Source organism: Ornithorhynchus anatinus, chromosome 9 (assembly GCF_004115215.2).
Source record: "Ornithorhynchus anatinus isolate Pmale09 chromosome 9, mOrnAna1.pri.v4, whole genome shotgun sequence".
NCBI lineage: Eukaryota > Metazoa > Chordata > Mammalia > Monotremata > Ornithorhynchidae > Ornithorhynchus > Ornithorhynchus anatinus.
In genome coordinates, this window is record NC_041736.1 from 55,512,478 (window position 1) to 55,525,731 (window position 13,254).

General features: G+C 42.8%; 1 long non-coding RNA gene across 2 annotated transcripts in view; it reads right to left on the bottom strand.

The window, feature by feature from the left end:
- The window catches only part of LOC120638629, a 263,044-nt gene that overhangs the window by 117,461 nt on the left and 132,329 nt on the right, over positions 1-13,254 (bottom strand). Inside the window, exon 3 of one of the 2 annotated variants that reach the window (XR_005660389.1) lies at positions 12,196-12,270. The exons of the other annotated variant lie outside the window; for it this stretch is intronic. This is a non-coding gene — a long non-coding RNA (uncharacterized LOC120638629). Of the gene's footprint in view, positions 1-12,195; positions 12,271-13,254 lie in introns of those variants that run through there. 2 annotated transcript variants of the gene reach the window in all.

The window sequence follows — 13,254 nt, forward strand, 5'->3', positions numbered from 1 at the left end:
CTTTAGGTTGAAAAGACTAGTTCCTAGGTAGACACGCCAAGTACCTTCAACAGTCTGCTGAACCAACATCAAAATACCATTTCTCCTTCCCCGCACACAGGTACAAGACACTTTTTCCTCCTATTTGCAATGAATTTTAGTATCCCCTTCCCCAGCAAGATTTTTAAGCTCCTTGCTGGCAGGTATCTCATCCAAGAAGTCTATTGTCCTCTCCCAAGCATATGGTAGAGAGCACAGTCCACAGTAAGGACTCAATAAATATTACCGATCGACTTTCACTGGAGCAGAAAAGCACATCATGACTTTTACAGAAAATAGGCAATTACAAATCAAAGTCATAAAGATGCCTGGTAGCTACCTATAAGAGACATACACTAAAATCTGAATAATTTCCATGTTACTTCACCTCAAATTGTAAACAGGAAACATTAACTTTAGGTTCCCAATGATTGTCCAGGAGGTATTTATTTTTTTCAAACGGACAAATGAAATTTTTAAAAAGTGCCTTATTAACTTTCTCCTCCCACTCCCTTCTCCCCCTTCAAACGTGCAAAAAAGTTGCTATATTCCAGTTGTATAAACAGTCTGGAGACACTACTCTGAATGAATTCACCGTTCAGAAAGCAACATAATTACAACCAATTACAGCAAACTTGAGTGGCAAAAACGTTACAAATTAATTGAAGGTTAGCACTGGAAATTAACTCCTCGTCAACTTGGAGTCATCTACTATGCTACTTCCTAAAGAATGAAGCAGGAAGTTCAGCTTACATTCACTTTAGCTGAAAGGGTTTGAAAGTTCAGCAAGGACCAGTAGTTCAAGGGCTATTTGGCCATGTAATGGAAGCAGCAAGGTGCCGTGGAGACAGCACGGGCCTCTCTCATGCATTTATTCCAATCACCCAGTATAATGTGATGTCGTCACAGGTGCCATTTTGGGGGAAGTATGCCGACTTTGCACCGCTTTACGGTAGTCCTCCAGGAAGACTGCCGAACCCCCATTTTCTCCAGAGTCTTTACTTTCCTCTTCCAGTTGTAGAAATAGTAGGAAAATTATTTACTGAGCACCCACTGGTGAAATGCACTGTGCTATTGTCCACAAAGAGCATCCACGATAACGGAGGAGATTCATAAAATTTATGACAAATGGAGTAATGGAAAGAAATACTTGAATGCACAGTGGTATAAGCATCTATTTACATGTCCCCAGGATGGATCTACGTCAGTACATAGGCACTTCCAGGTCAGAGAGCAGGCTGGTCTAGAATCAGAAGAACCAAATGGAATGAAGGCGGAAGGAACCTCAAAGCTGAACAGTTTTTAAAGAGACATAAAAGTGCCCTCAGCCATATACGGAACAGATCAGATGTAAAAGCTCTTTGTAGGCAGGCTAATGTGTCTGTCGTCTCCCCAGAGCTTAGTTTGGTGCCTTGGTGTCAATAAATATGACTAACAACTGGCTGTTCAGCATAAAAACAATCAGCCACCCTATCTCCATGGGAAGTGAAGAAGAAGAAAACAAGACCTCAGCTGGATCCTGCCATCAAGAAATTTTACGGTTCAACGGAGAGGCGTTATTCGTGAAGCTAATGCACGAGTGCCCATCACCTCCGCCACTTGTGAGCTGTGTGACTTTGGACAAGTCACTTAACTTCACTGAGTCTCAGTTACCTCATCTGTAAAATGGGGATTAGGACTGTGAGCCCCACATCGGACAAGTTGATTACCTTGTATCTACCCCCAGTGCTTGGCACATAGTAAGCACTTAACAGAAACTATCATTATTATTATTATTAACTACCCAGTGGGGAATGGATGACGGTTTCTCAATTTAAGGGACCTATCAGTGTTCAAAATGGACACTCAATTGGTAAGCCAGGGAAACCACTGTTACTTGCCAGAATTAACAACCGGAAGGCAACTCTGGTTCCCCACATTAACATGGCTAATGCACTTTCAGATTCTTGAATAGAGAGCACATTTAAATGTGATATACTAGCATTACCAATCTCAGGATTCACCAAATCATCCTATCTGTTAATCATCTATCACGTTCTCAAGATATAAATAGCACTGGCCTAAATTGGAACACAGCAGATTTATTTATTTAAAAGGTCCACATTATTAACTGCTTTCACATGCTTTAAATTGCGCTCAGTGATCTCAAAATTTTAATTGATTTTACAGGTTTATTCCTTTATCGTATATTCATGCAGTGAGCTTTTCCTCTTCCGATAGGACCTCTGAAGTGAGCGTCATTGAACTACTGAGGGAGAGTGTTGAAAGTCCACCCGGGAAAACATTTTTCTGAATGGCCATTCCATTTCTATTCATGAAGAGAGAATATTCGCAAATGAGAATTTCCAATCTGCTCTCCATAATATGCTTTCAAAGAAGAGTTGAAATTTATGTATTCACTGTAATGTCTTTCTCTCCCTCTAGACTGTAAGGTAATTGTAAGGAGGGAATGTGTCTTTTTATTGTTCTACTGTACTCTCCCAAGTGTCTAGTACTGTGTTTTGCACACAGTAAGCACTTAATAAATGTAATTGAGTAAAGGAATGAATGAATGAATGAATAAGAGCAGTGCAGACTACTTTGTTGATTAGAGAACACATAACGATAGTATTGTTGACATTCAGCCAACCCTGTTGACTCAAATCTTTCCCCTCCACAAACACATCACACGTCTCCCACTGCTAAGCCAGGCTCCTTGTAATTGCTCGAATAACTCATGAAAACACTAATCCATTGGTTCCCAAAAAACTAATTGTCTTTGCTGGGGGCAACTGGATGCTTGAAGGAACGGTATAATGGTTAACTAACCTTCCTTTTGCCACTCATAATTCCCTCTTAGAAACCTACAGACCTCTAATTCAGAAATGTATCTGATCCTTCCTTGACTCTAACTTTTCTTCTGAAAGTCCACTGTGGAATTCACATTCTGGGAATATACAGTCAACTCGTCTATAATTTAGGGATTATGTTCCTGAGGAAGCTCTGGTTCAAGATTAATCAATCCATTACTGGGATTTACTCTCTGTTTACTATGTTCAGACCACTGTACTAAGTGCACGGGAGAAAACGATTCAACCGAATTAATGGACATGTTTCCTGCCCAGAATGAGCTTACAATCTACAGGGGGAGTCAGGAATTAATTACAATCTACAGGGGGAGTCAGGAATTCATATAAATAATATGAAATATATAATTTAAGTAGAAAATATATTTCAGATTACGGAGTCTTCAACCACAGGGATCCTTAAGCAAAGACTGGACAAGTTCCTAATTTGGATGGCTTATTTGTCGCACTGCTCTGAGCCAGGTGAGTGTACGAGAAGCTCTTACATGGCGTTATCTTAATTTGAGCTTTTTTGAATCAGTGGAAACCCACTCCATTAGAGTGTGAGTTCCTTGTGGGCAAGGAGAATGTCTCATGCTTCTGAAGTATTTTCCCAATGTCTTACACCCAGTACATAGTTACCACTACATTCACTCGCTCCCAATTCCAACAGATCCTTCAAATGCTGACATACTTAGATGTCTAAGGGTGGTAAGACACCCTCCATTACCTTGGAAGGGGTGAAGAGTGTCACTCTCTGCTATTCCAATAAGTAAGAGGGAATCGTCACTCCATGCCAGCTAACATCGCATTGATCCAGGGGTTGAGGGAAGATGTGAGCAGCAAGATATTCCCCCTGCAAAAAGCAGCATGGCCTAATGGATAGAGCACAGGCCTGGGAGACAGAAGGCCTGCAGTGTCTGCTGTGTGACCTTGGGCAAGTCACATAACGTTTCTGGGCCTCAGTGACCTCCTCTGTAAAATGGGGATTAAGACTGTGAGCCGCATATGGAATATGGACTGTGTCCAACCTGATTATCTTGTATCTACCTCAGTACTTAGGACAGTGCCTGGCGCATAATAAGGGTTTAACAAATACCATTAAAAAAAAAAGACTATCACAAATTAACCTTTGTGTAGAAGAAAATGAGATCACTGCACATCTGAACCGCTTCCTTGGATTCAAAACTGTGCCTGAAAATTTTCCCTCTGTCACAGGGCTACAGGATGGAAGCTCAGTTGGAAGCCAAAGGAGCTCAAGAGGTTTGAAAACAGAATGCATGAAAACCTCATTCTTTCTCACTTATCACTCATCTTTAGCCTGTAGGATCTCCTTTTATCTAGATCATGAAGGATGTGTAAAGGGCACAGAAGACTTTAGTCAATGGGTCCATTATTATGATTGGCTGAAAACCATAAAACACATCCATCAAGGCGTTAGGTTGCATCTCATGCTAAATTAGAGTGATAAATAGTCTGCTTTCCATGACGTCAGCTACTAATCTATTCAAAAAACTATTCCGTGTTGCCATTAAGCATCACTCACGCTCAGGCTGGCTTGTTGAAAAATCCTTCACATGATCCAGCCACGCAAAGCTGTGCCTGGCTCTGCAGAGACAAATATCGTCTGCTACTTCATGTTGTACTGTGAAACAATTGCTTCTCCAGTCTCTAAAGTCATCTCAAGTGTGCAATAATGTCCTCGGCTCTCGGCTCTGGGCCTCTAAAGCTCATGTCCTTTTAATTGTTTACAACTCGCGCAGGTTCTGGACGGACCACTCGGTGGATGACATTTTCGCCGCTCACTCGGGGTTGAGTTTAAACCCTACTGACGATCCTTTAACATGGAAATTCTGAGTGGAACTCCTTAATATTCTCAGGAGCTATGTAAAGAGATGCATGGCAGTTGTTATCAGCATGTCTGGGATTTGTTTCTGAGTTTATACAAAGAGTTCTAGTAAAATTAGATTTTTTTTTAGGATCTGAAAGTCGGTTTATTCAAACCAAATTAAAAGAGGAAAAAGATGTAGGTTTGAAAAATGGAATTTCCAATTAAACTAGCGTGTTTTGTAGGGAAAAAATAAAGCCCTTATGTAACCGTTTCTGCCTTCTTTCTTGATGATTTGATATGATGTGTCTCCTCTCAAAAATAAAATACATTCTGCTTTTCCCCCTGGCCGGCTACGCAGAAAACTGAGCAGTCCCATGAACACAGAACTGGCGCTGAAAAATAAAGAGCCGCTTGTCCAATTTATTTTCGGCCTTAACTCAAAGGAATTAGGGTAACATTTTGAGGATCGCACCACCGCTGGGGCGTGATGAGTTTCCCTTTGAAACAGAGGCAAGAATCTGGTAGGATCCTCTTCTTTAGCTCGGCAGAGAGGATTTTGGATCTGGTCTCATCCTTTTAGACGCTGCATTGTTTGCAGCAGGCCTAGGGAGAAGAAAATGACTAGCTTGGCGGAGAAGTTCAGTATCTTTTTCCTCTCTTTTGCGATTCGAGCCCTGCAGCCACCACTAGAAGAAACACCCCAACGTGACAGGGTTCTTCTTGCTGTTCTTTTCTTTTCATCACAGGCAGTGGAAGCCAATAATAGCACTACAGGGGCATCTCTGGTCTTCCTCCTCCTTGGCCTCTCAGAGATCCCTGCCACCTCCGGTAACACCCAGCAGTGAGTCATGTTGTTCTTTTTCCCTGTCGGAGTTCACCATGGCTCTCGATGTGAAATTGCGCCAGCAGGAAATCTGGCGTGAACTCGAGCCCTGAACAAGATGGCCAGCTGATGCAAGAGTGGGGGTTTTAGGTCTGATCTAACGCAGGAATGGGGTGGTCAACCTGATTGGGACAGAGGTGATTGTTGTTAGGTGAGTTTTCATCACAAGACCCCCACTGGTCCAGGATTTCCCATTCTAGATTTACGACTGCATGGGAGGAAGATTATAATAGGTTGTCTAAACATTCACTTCAGATTCTTCAGCCAATCGATCAGTCGGCCAATCAGTGGTGTGTACTGAGTGCTTTCTGGATGCAGGGCACCGTACTAAGCGCTTGAGACAATACGAACCAATAGAGTTGGTAGGCACCAACCCTGTCTTTGAGGAGTTTACAATCTAATGGGGAAGACCAACATTAAAACTGTTTAATGCCGTTCCCTTTTCACCTCCTCCTCCCCGACACACCCACCTCTTACCCTCTTCCATTGCCTCTCCCTGCAAATCCTGACTCCTCAGCATCCTAACCACAGTTCTCTGAGACCATTTCCCTTCCCAGTGGGCTTGGAATTGTCATGTGGTCCCAAAGGCAACATCAACATCACTCCAGAAATGGATTGTTGTCCGGGGCTGTTTGAAGAACAGAACAGCTTGGGCTCTGGAAACTAAGTGTCATATGGTCCCCAGCCCAGAAACAGAAAGCAATGAAGATGAACCAACTTCATGCCAACCACTCCCAGAACACAGTCATGAGAATTGAGTAACTGAATTTAGCTCCTTATTTCTCCCAAGTCTGAGCAGATGCCGACAACCAGGGAGAATATTCATGCATTAAGTAACCGAGGACCGGAGCTGCCTTTTTTCAGAACCTCGGTCAGACGAGTCCAAACCATTTCAGATTTGGGAAAATATTCATTTTTAGATTCCCAACCCTGGCCCTGGTAGCAACCAAATGAGGAGCCCAGTGGTGGCACTTTTCCTTAGTAATCATGAGTGATCATGCAGACTTCAGAATATCGGAAGGTAAATATAAATATCCCGAATATCCCAAGAGTTGGTCAGTGTAATCATCAAGGCTTAGCTAGTCCAAAATCTGGCAGTCAATCAGTCAATCATATTTATTGAGGGCTTACACTGTACTAAGCACTTAGGAGATCACAATACAACAGGGTTGTTAGACACATCCCTTACCTCCAGGGAGCTTACAGGCTAGCGGAGCATGAAGTATTTTCTTCCTACTGCGTTTGCCAATATACTTGGGTTAACAAATCCATCTCTCCTTTCACAAGTGACAGGATATATACATCTGGCTAATTAGCACAAAAAATTAACAATCTGCAAAAGGCATTTTTCCAACCCCGACCTTCCCCAAGAGAAGGTCCACCCCTCCCCCACCACTATTGATCGAGTGGCTGTCCTGAAGACTGGACTAAGTGCTTCAGAGAGTGTAAGAGTAAGTAGGTGTGATGCAAGAAGTGTTTGATTTCGCCAAAACTTTGAGGAGAACTTTCGGGATATTTAAAAGATAGAATAGTGACACCAAGGCAGAGATGGAGTGAATATGCTTTTAGATCTGTCAAGTGGCATTGTGCTTATGGGGTTATTTATTTCCCTGTGTGAACCCTGTGATGAATCAAAACCACCTTTAAGAGATCTTTATGGAATGAATTTCAAAAAAAAAAAAATACACTGAGAACAGTTAATGTGCTTTACTTTTCTGGAAATTAAAATCCCTAGATGTCCTTTCAAATACACATTTTCCCAACTGTGCACATTTATCTTGGGCTTTCTGAAAAATGTTTAAAGAGAATTAGTTGATTATTCCCTTCGAAGGGAGCGACGTGGCCTAGTGGAAAGAGAACGGTCCTGGGGGTCGGAGGACCTGGGTTATCTTGGCTCTACCACTCGTCTATTGCATCACCTTGGGTAAGTCCTTAACTTCTCTGTGTCTCAGTTTCCTCATCTGTAAAATAGGAATAAAATCCTCCTCCCTCCTATTTAAACTGTGAGCAGAACATAGGATAGGGACTGTGACTAACCTGATTATCTTGTAACTACTTCAGTGCAGCATACAGTGCCCGACACAAAGTAATTTCAGTTACTTCTGGTTCTGCCACTTGTCTGCTGTGTGACCTTGGGAAAGTCACTTAAACTCTCTGTACCTCAGTGACCTCATCTGTAAAACGGGGAGTAAGACTATTTACTCCAAGTCGTACAGGGAATGTGTCCAACCTGATTACCTTGTATTTACCCCAGCGCTTAGAACAGTACCTGGCTTAACAAATACCACAGACAAGTGCTTAACAGGTACTATTTTTAAAAAAGTATATAAAGGAGATCCCGTTCTCCTCTCCCCATACTTCTAGAGGCTAATGGCATCTCTCATGGTCTGTTTGCTCACTAAGACTTCCGTCCAGTCACTAAGACTCCAAAACCAAGCATCCAGGCAGAGGAGTTGATTAGGATGCTAGTGGCTTAAACCACGCCTCTCTTACTCTCACATCCCGGCCAAATGGGAGGCAAGTAGACAGGCACGATGTAGCCTGTTGTGAAGTCTACACAAGACCTGTATGCCTAAAAGCCACTTGCAGCCAAAGTAACTCCAGCGGACCGCCAAAGCACAGTGCTGTAAATCAGCAGAAAGGAAGTAGCCAGGGCAGCCGCCTTGGGAGTCTATATAAAACCCTGAGGCTGGGAGTCACTGGACCTGGATTCCAATCCCGGGTCTGCCACATACATGCCATGTGAACTTGGGCAAATCATTTAACTTTTCTGTGCCTTGGTTTCCTCAACTGTAAAATGGGGAGTCAATGCCTATTCTCCCTCTTATTTAAACTGTGAGCTCCATGTGGGATGGACTCTGTCTGACTTGATTATCTTGTGCCTTCCCCAACTCTTAGTGCTGTGCTTGGCGCATAGTAAGTGTTTAAACAAAACCACACTTATCATTATCTAGTTCTGGGAATTTTCCCCACGATAGGCCCCAGAACCCAGAAATGGATGGCACAGAGGGGAGGTTTCCCCACCCAAATTAGAGATAATTGTTCCCACCCTGCAGGTACGGTGCTCTGCAAACGGTAAATTCTCAGTAAATACCACTGACTGATACTCGATCACAGGGCTAGAGGCTTGCTGCCCTCACTATCCTTCTGTGTAAAATAGGAATAAGGAAGACCGTGAATCCAGGGGGCCAGAAACCATGTCCAAGTTGATAATCATGCAACTATCTCAGTGCTTACCACATAGTAAGTACTCGATAAACGTCCTCGTTACTATTAGGTCAAAGCAAGAAATCATATCAAGAGCACCAGGACTTCTCTGCTTTTTGTGAATTGCAATAATTTTATTCTTGTTTAATTTTCTACACAATATCACTTTTCCTCTTTTCCTCTCCTCTTTCCAGAGACACAAAAATTATTTCTTACCATCAAAACTGATATTCCTCTGTATGGTTCTTAGCACCCAAATGGACCTTTCCCCAGGTTAAACATCCGAAATGATGAAACAAACTCTTTCAAGTGTTCTATGTGTACCACCCTGCTATGACCTTTACACACTGCGATAAACTGTGAGCAGAAAAGATTCTAGCTCCATCTTGTCTCTTCCCACTTGGTGCATTAACTCCTGCAGAGGGGCTACTCCTTATAAAGCTGCTGAAGGTACATGGTATGACATTTGCAGAAGCAGAATATACAAATACGTTAATAGTCTGGAGCCGTGGAAGGGTGGGAGGCAAAAAAAACTTCTTCAAATACCGTCAAGCCGTTTCCTAACTTTCTCCAAATACCCTATCTAATAATACTCAATTGTGGGTACCAAGATAGATACGGTATCTCCCAAGCAAATAGGAATCTTTATTTTTTTATTACTTCCTTTGACTAAGCAGGAATATTTTGTCTTTCAGGAAAAGGGGGCCTAAGAGTAAGAAAATGTGAAGCTGTTGGGTCTCTGTGCCTTAATGAAAGCAGAACACAGATTGCTAGCTTCCTGAGAGCAAGGATCATGTCTGCCCACTCTATTGCATTTTAATTTTCCCATGGCGACCACTCAATGGGCACCTAATCAGGAGGACTAATTCTCTAGAAAAGACACTAATGCTAGAAAAAGTCCAGGGAAAATGAGGAAGAGGCAGACCAGCAGCTAGGTGGCTAGAAACCATGACAGTGATAATGGAAGAACCGTTAGCAAGGTTAAGGATTAGGCAGAAGACAGGACGTTCTGGAGAAATTATATCCACAGAGTCGCTTCGAATCGAAAACGATTCAACAGCACTTGATAAATGAATAAGCACCCAATAATGGCCATTGACTGATTGATCGATCGACCGATTGGTTCATCACCGATCGCCCAGCCGAATTAGGACTAGGCCTCAGTCCCTGAATTTCCGGATTTCTCTTCCCAGACTGGCTAACTCACTGTTTGCTAAATCCATCATGGAGCAGCATATAGAGCACAGGTCTGGGAGACAGAAGGTCGTGGGTTCTAATCCCAGCTCTGCCACTTTTCAGCTCTGTGACTTTGGGCAAGTCATAACTTCTCTGGGCCCCAATAACCTCATCTGCAAAATGGAGATTAAGAATGTGATCCCCACGTGGAACAACCTCAATCCTTGTATCTACCCCAGCACTTCAAACAGTGCTTGGCACATAGTAAGCGCTTAAAAAATACCATCATCACCATCTAACCCTGGCTTCGCCACTTGTCAGCTCTGTTGCCTTGGGCAAGCCATTCACTTCTCTGTGCCTCAGTTACCTCCTCTGTAAATTGGGGATGAAGACTGTGAGCCCTGTGTGAGATAGGGCCTATGTTCAACCTGATTTGCTTGTTTCCACCCCAGTACTTAGTACAGTGCCTGGCACATAGTAAGCGCTTAATACCATAATTGTTACTATTTGGTAGCAGGCACCAAAGTAGGGTCAGAACCTTTCTTCCAATCAATCCACGGTCTTGACTCAGTGCAGAGCCCTGTACTAACCACCTTTAACGGTATCTTCTAAGCGCTTACTACTTGCCAGGGATTTGGGAAAATAGAGCAAAAGCAAAACACATGCCCTTAGAATAATGAGGAAGAGGAACAAGATGATAATCATGCAAATTCGTTGTTGTTGTTATTCTGAATCTACAACCAGGAAGTAACCAATTTCTTAGTTTGGCCCATGTTCTGAAGCTATTCAATTTTCAAGTGAATGTCTGACTAATTATTTGGCATGAACAACGACCAACCTATTTCATCTCCATGTCAGTTAATGCAAGTGTTTTAGAGAATAGGTATTTTTCATACTCCAGTTTTGGTGGCACACGGTCTGGTAAAGTAAGCAAATTCTACTTTTTCATCGTGTTCAAGAACAAATGAATGATACTACACAATACTTTAGCCTTTGGAGATTCTAAGCGAGATATACAGCCTACTTTCGTCACCTGTTTTAAAAAAAATCAAACAGATATAAACTTATAAATTGTCACTTTGGAAGAGCCCTTTATTTCATCTGTAGTGTGCAGGAGATGGGTTGTCTATAATTTATGTGGGATTTGTACCGCTGGGCATTTCTATTTCATTTCCTTGTGGCACCTCCAATTTTTTTTTTGGCTGGGTAAAGTTTGCAAATTATTTCACTGAATTAATTCCTCTCAACCATATCTTTTCTGATTCTTAAGATTTCAATACTACCCCTGCCTCACCCGTCGGAGATCGAACGTTCCGTCCTTACTTCAATTATGAAACATCCCTTTCAGTTGAACTTGGCTCTGACGATGGACAGATTCATGAGGCAATTTGGAATTCAGACTCCAGAGGGTTATGCTTTCTACCAACTTATTTACTTGAGATTTGCTTTCTTGTTGCTGGGTTCCATTCCAGACCCTTCTGTTCCAAGTGTCTTAAATGTCCTCTTGTTTTCTCATTAGCATCAATGAGCCTCTGCCACCCTACACTGCATGACTTTTACAGAGTTCTCTGAGTGCTGGGTATCGTCCACCTGATGACCCAGTAGTGTCCGAGCTTCCTTAAACTCCCTATCCCCCCTCTTCCTTAGCGTAGCCAGGGATATATCCAAGGGGTGGACACATTTCATGGCACTACAGGAAACCTAGTCACATCAACGGAGATTTCAACATTAAACCCATCACAAATATCCCCAATCACTCAGAAGGCAACCTCTTACTCTATCCAATACCTGGGACTGGCTGATGCTCACCACTGATCCCAGAAACGATCAACGTTAAAAGAGGGTTGGCACCAGAATGAACTTGTCAACCTTACCCTCAATAAGTGGGGAACCGCGTGCTACAAAAAACAGCTCCAAAACATTGGAGTTGCACATCACAGCATGTCATCCACAGGCTAAAGGAAGCCCCGCTTGTACCCTAAGACCCTATGAATTGGAATAATACACTTGGTACAGTGCTCTGCACACAGTAAGCACATACCAAATACCATAATTGTTATAACCAATCGATCAATGATATTTATTTAGCGCTTACTGCCCACAAAGCACCGTACTAACTTCTTGGGAGAGTGCAATATGGCAGAGATGGTAGACACTTTCTCTGCCCTCCTGGACCTTACAGTCTTGAGGGGGAGACAGACTTCGACGCAAATAGATAAATTATGGATGCGTACAGATACGTACCCAAGCGTAGACGATTAAAATGAAATCCATGAGAGCTCTTCAAAGGTCAAGGAATCTGTGATGCAGGGGGGTTCATGTGTATGAACCTATGTGGATCAGATGGAATGAAAAGATTATTTCAGCGTTAGAATAAACATCTGCAGTAGAAAAGGACAGGAGATTTCCTCAGCCTTTATTCTAGCTATACAGGAAATAGAATATAGAATTGCTTTAGTAAGAACACGGTACATCCCGCCAATGAATTCAAACTCAGAGCCAAGTTAGTCAAAGGAGTCATTCAAATTGCAGAAACAGACCATATCTTCTCCTGGATCGCTCTGGCCTAAGAAGAGTCCCAAATCGGGACTCCTACAGACAGGAAAAATGTATAGCATTGGTGAAAAATCTCCACGAAATAAAGAAGGGAGAAATGTGACTGCGGTTGAGAAGGCAGAACCTCAGCAAGGGGAGTGACAGAAGGGAGCAATAGTACAGCCATATTTCCACATCAGAGGGAATCAGAGGGGAGGCAGCTCTGCTGCAAAGATACTTGGCCATGAGATCAATCTACTTAAATTCCCTCTGACCATCTCTGTCCCCACCCCGTCTGCCTCCAGATGCTGAAAAATCAGAAACAAACCAACATCCTTGATACACCAGTCGGTTTTTCCTGTTAACCCAGGGGTTGTGTTCTTGAGAAAACATCTTGAGAAGCAATGTCACCTAGTGGAAAAATCAGAGAGCTGGGTGTCGGGAGACCTGGGTTCCAACCCCAGCTCCACCGCTTGTCTGCTGTGTGATCATGGGCAAATTCATTTAGCTTCTCTGGACCTCAGGTTCTTCACCTACTAGATGGGGATCAGATAGACATTCTCCCTTTGCCTTAGAATGCAAGTCTTGGGTGGCAAAGGACTGTGTCCAACCTGATTACCCCCACAATTCACACAGTGCTTGGCGCATAGTAAGGACTTCCCAAATACTCTAATTATCATTAGTCTCCAGACTGTAAGCTCCTTGTGGGTGGGGAACGTATGTGCCATCTTTATTGTACTCTCCCAAGTACTTAGTTCAGTATCCTGCACACGGTAAAT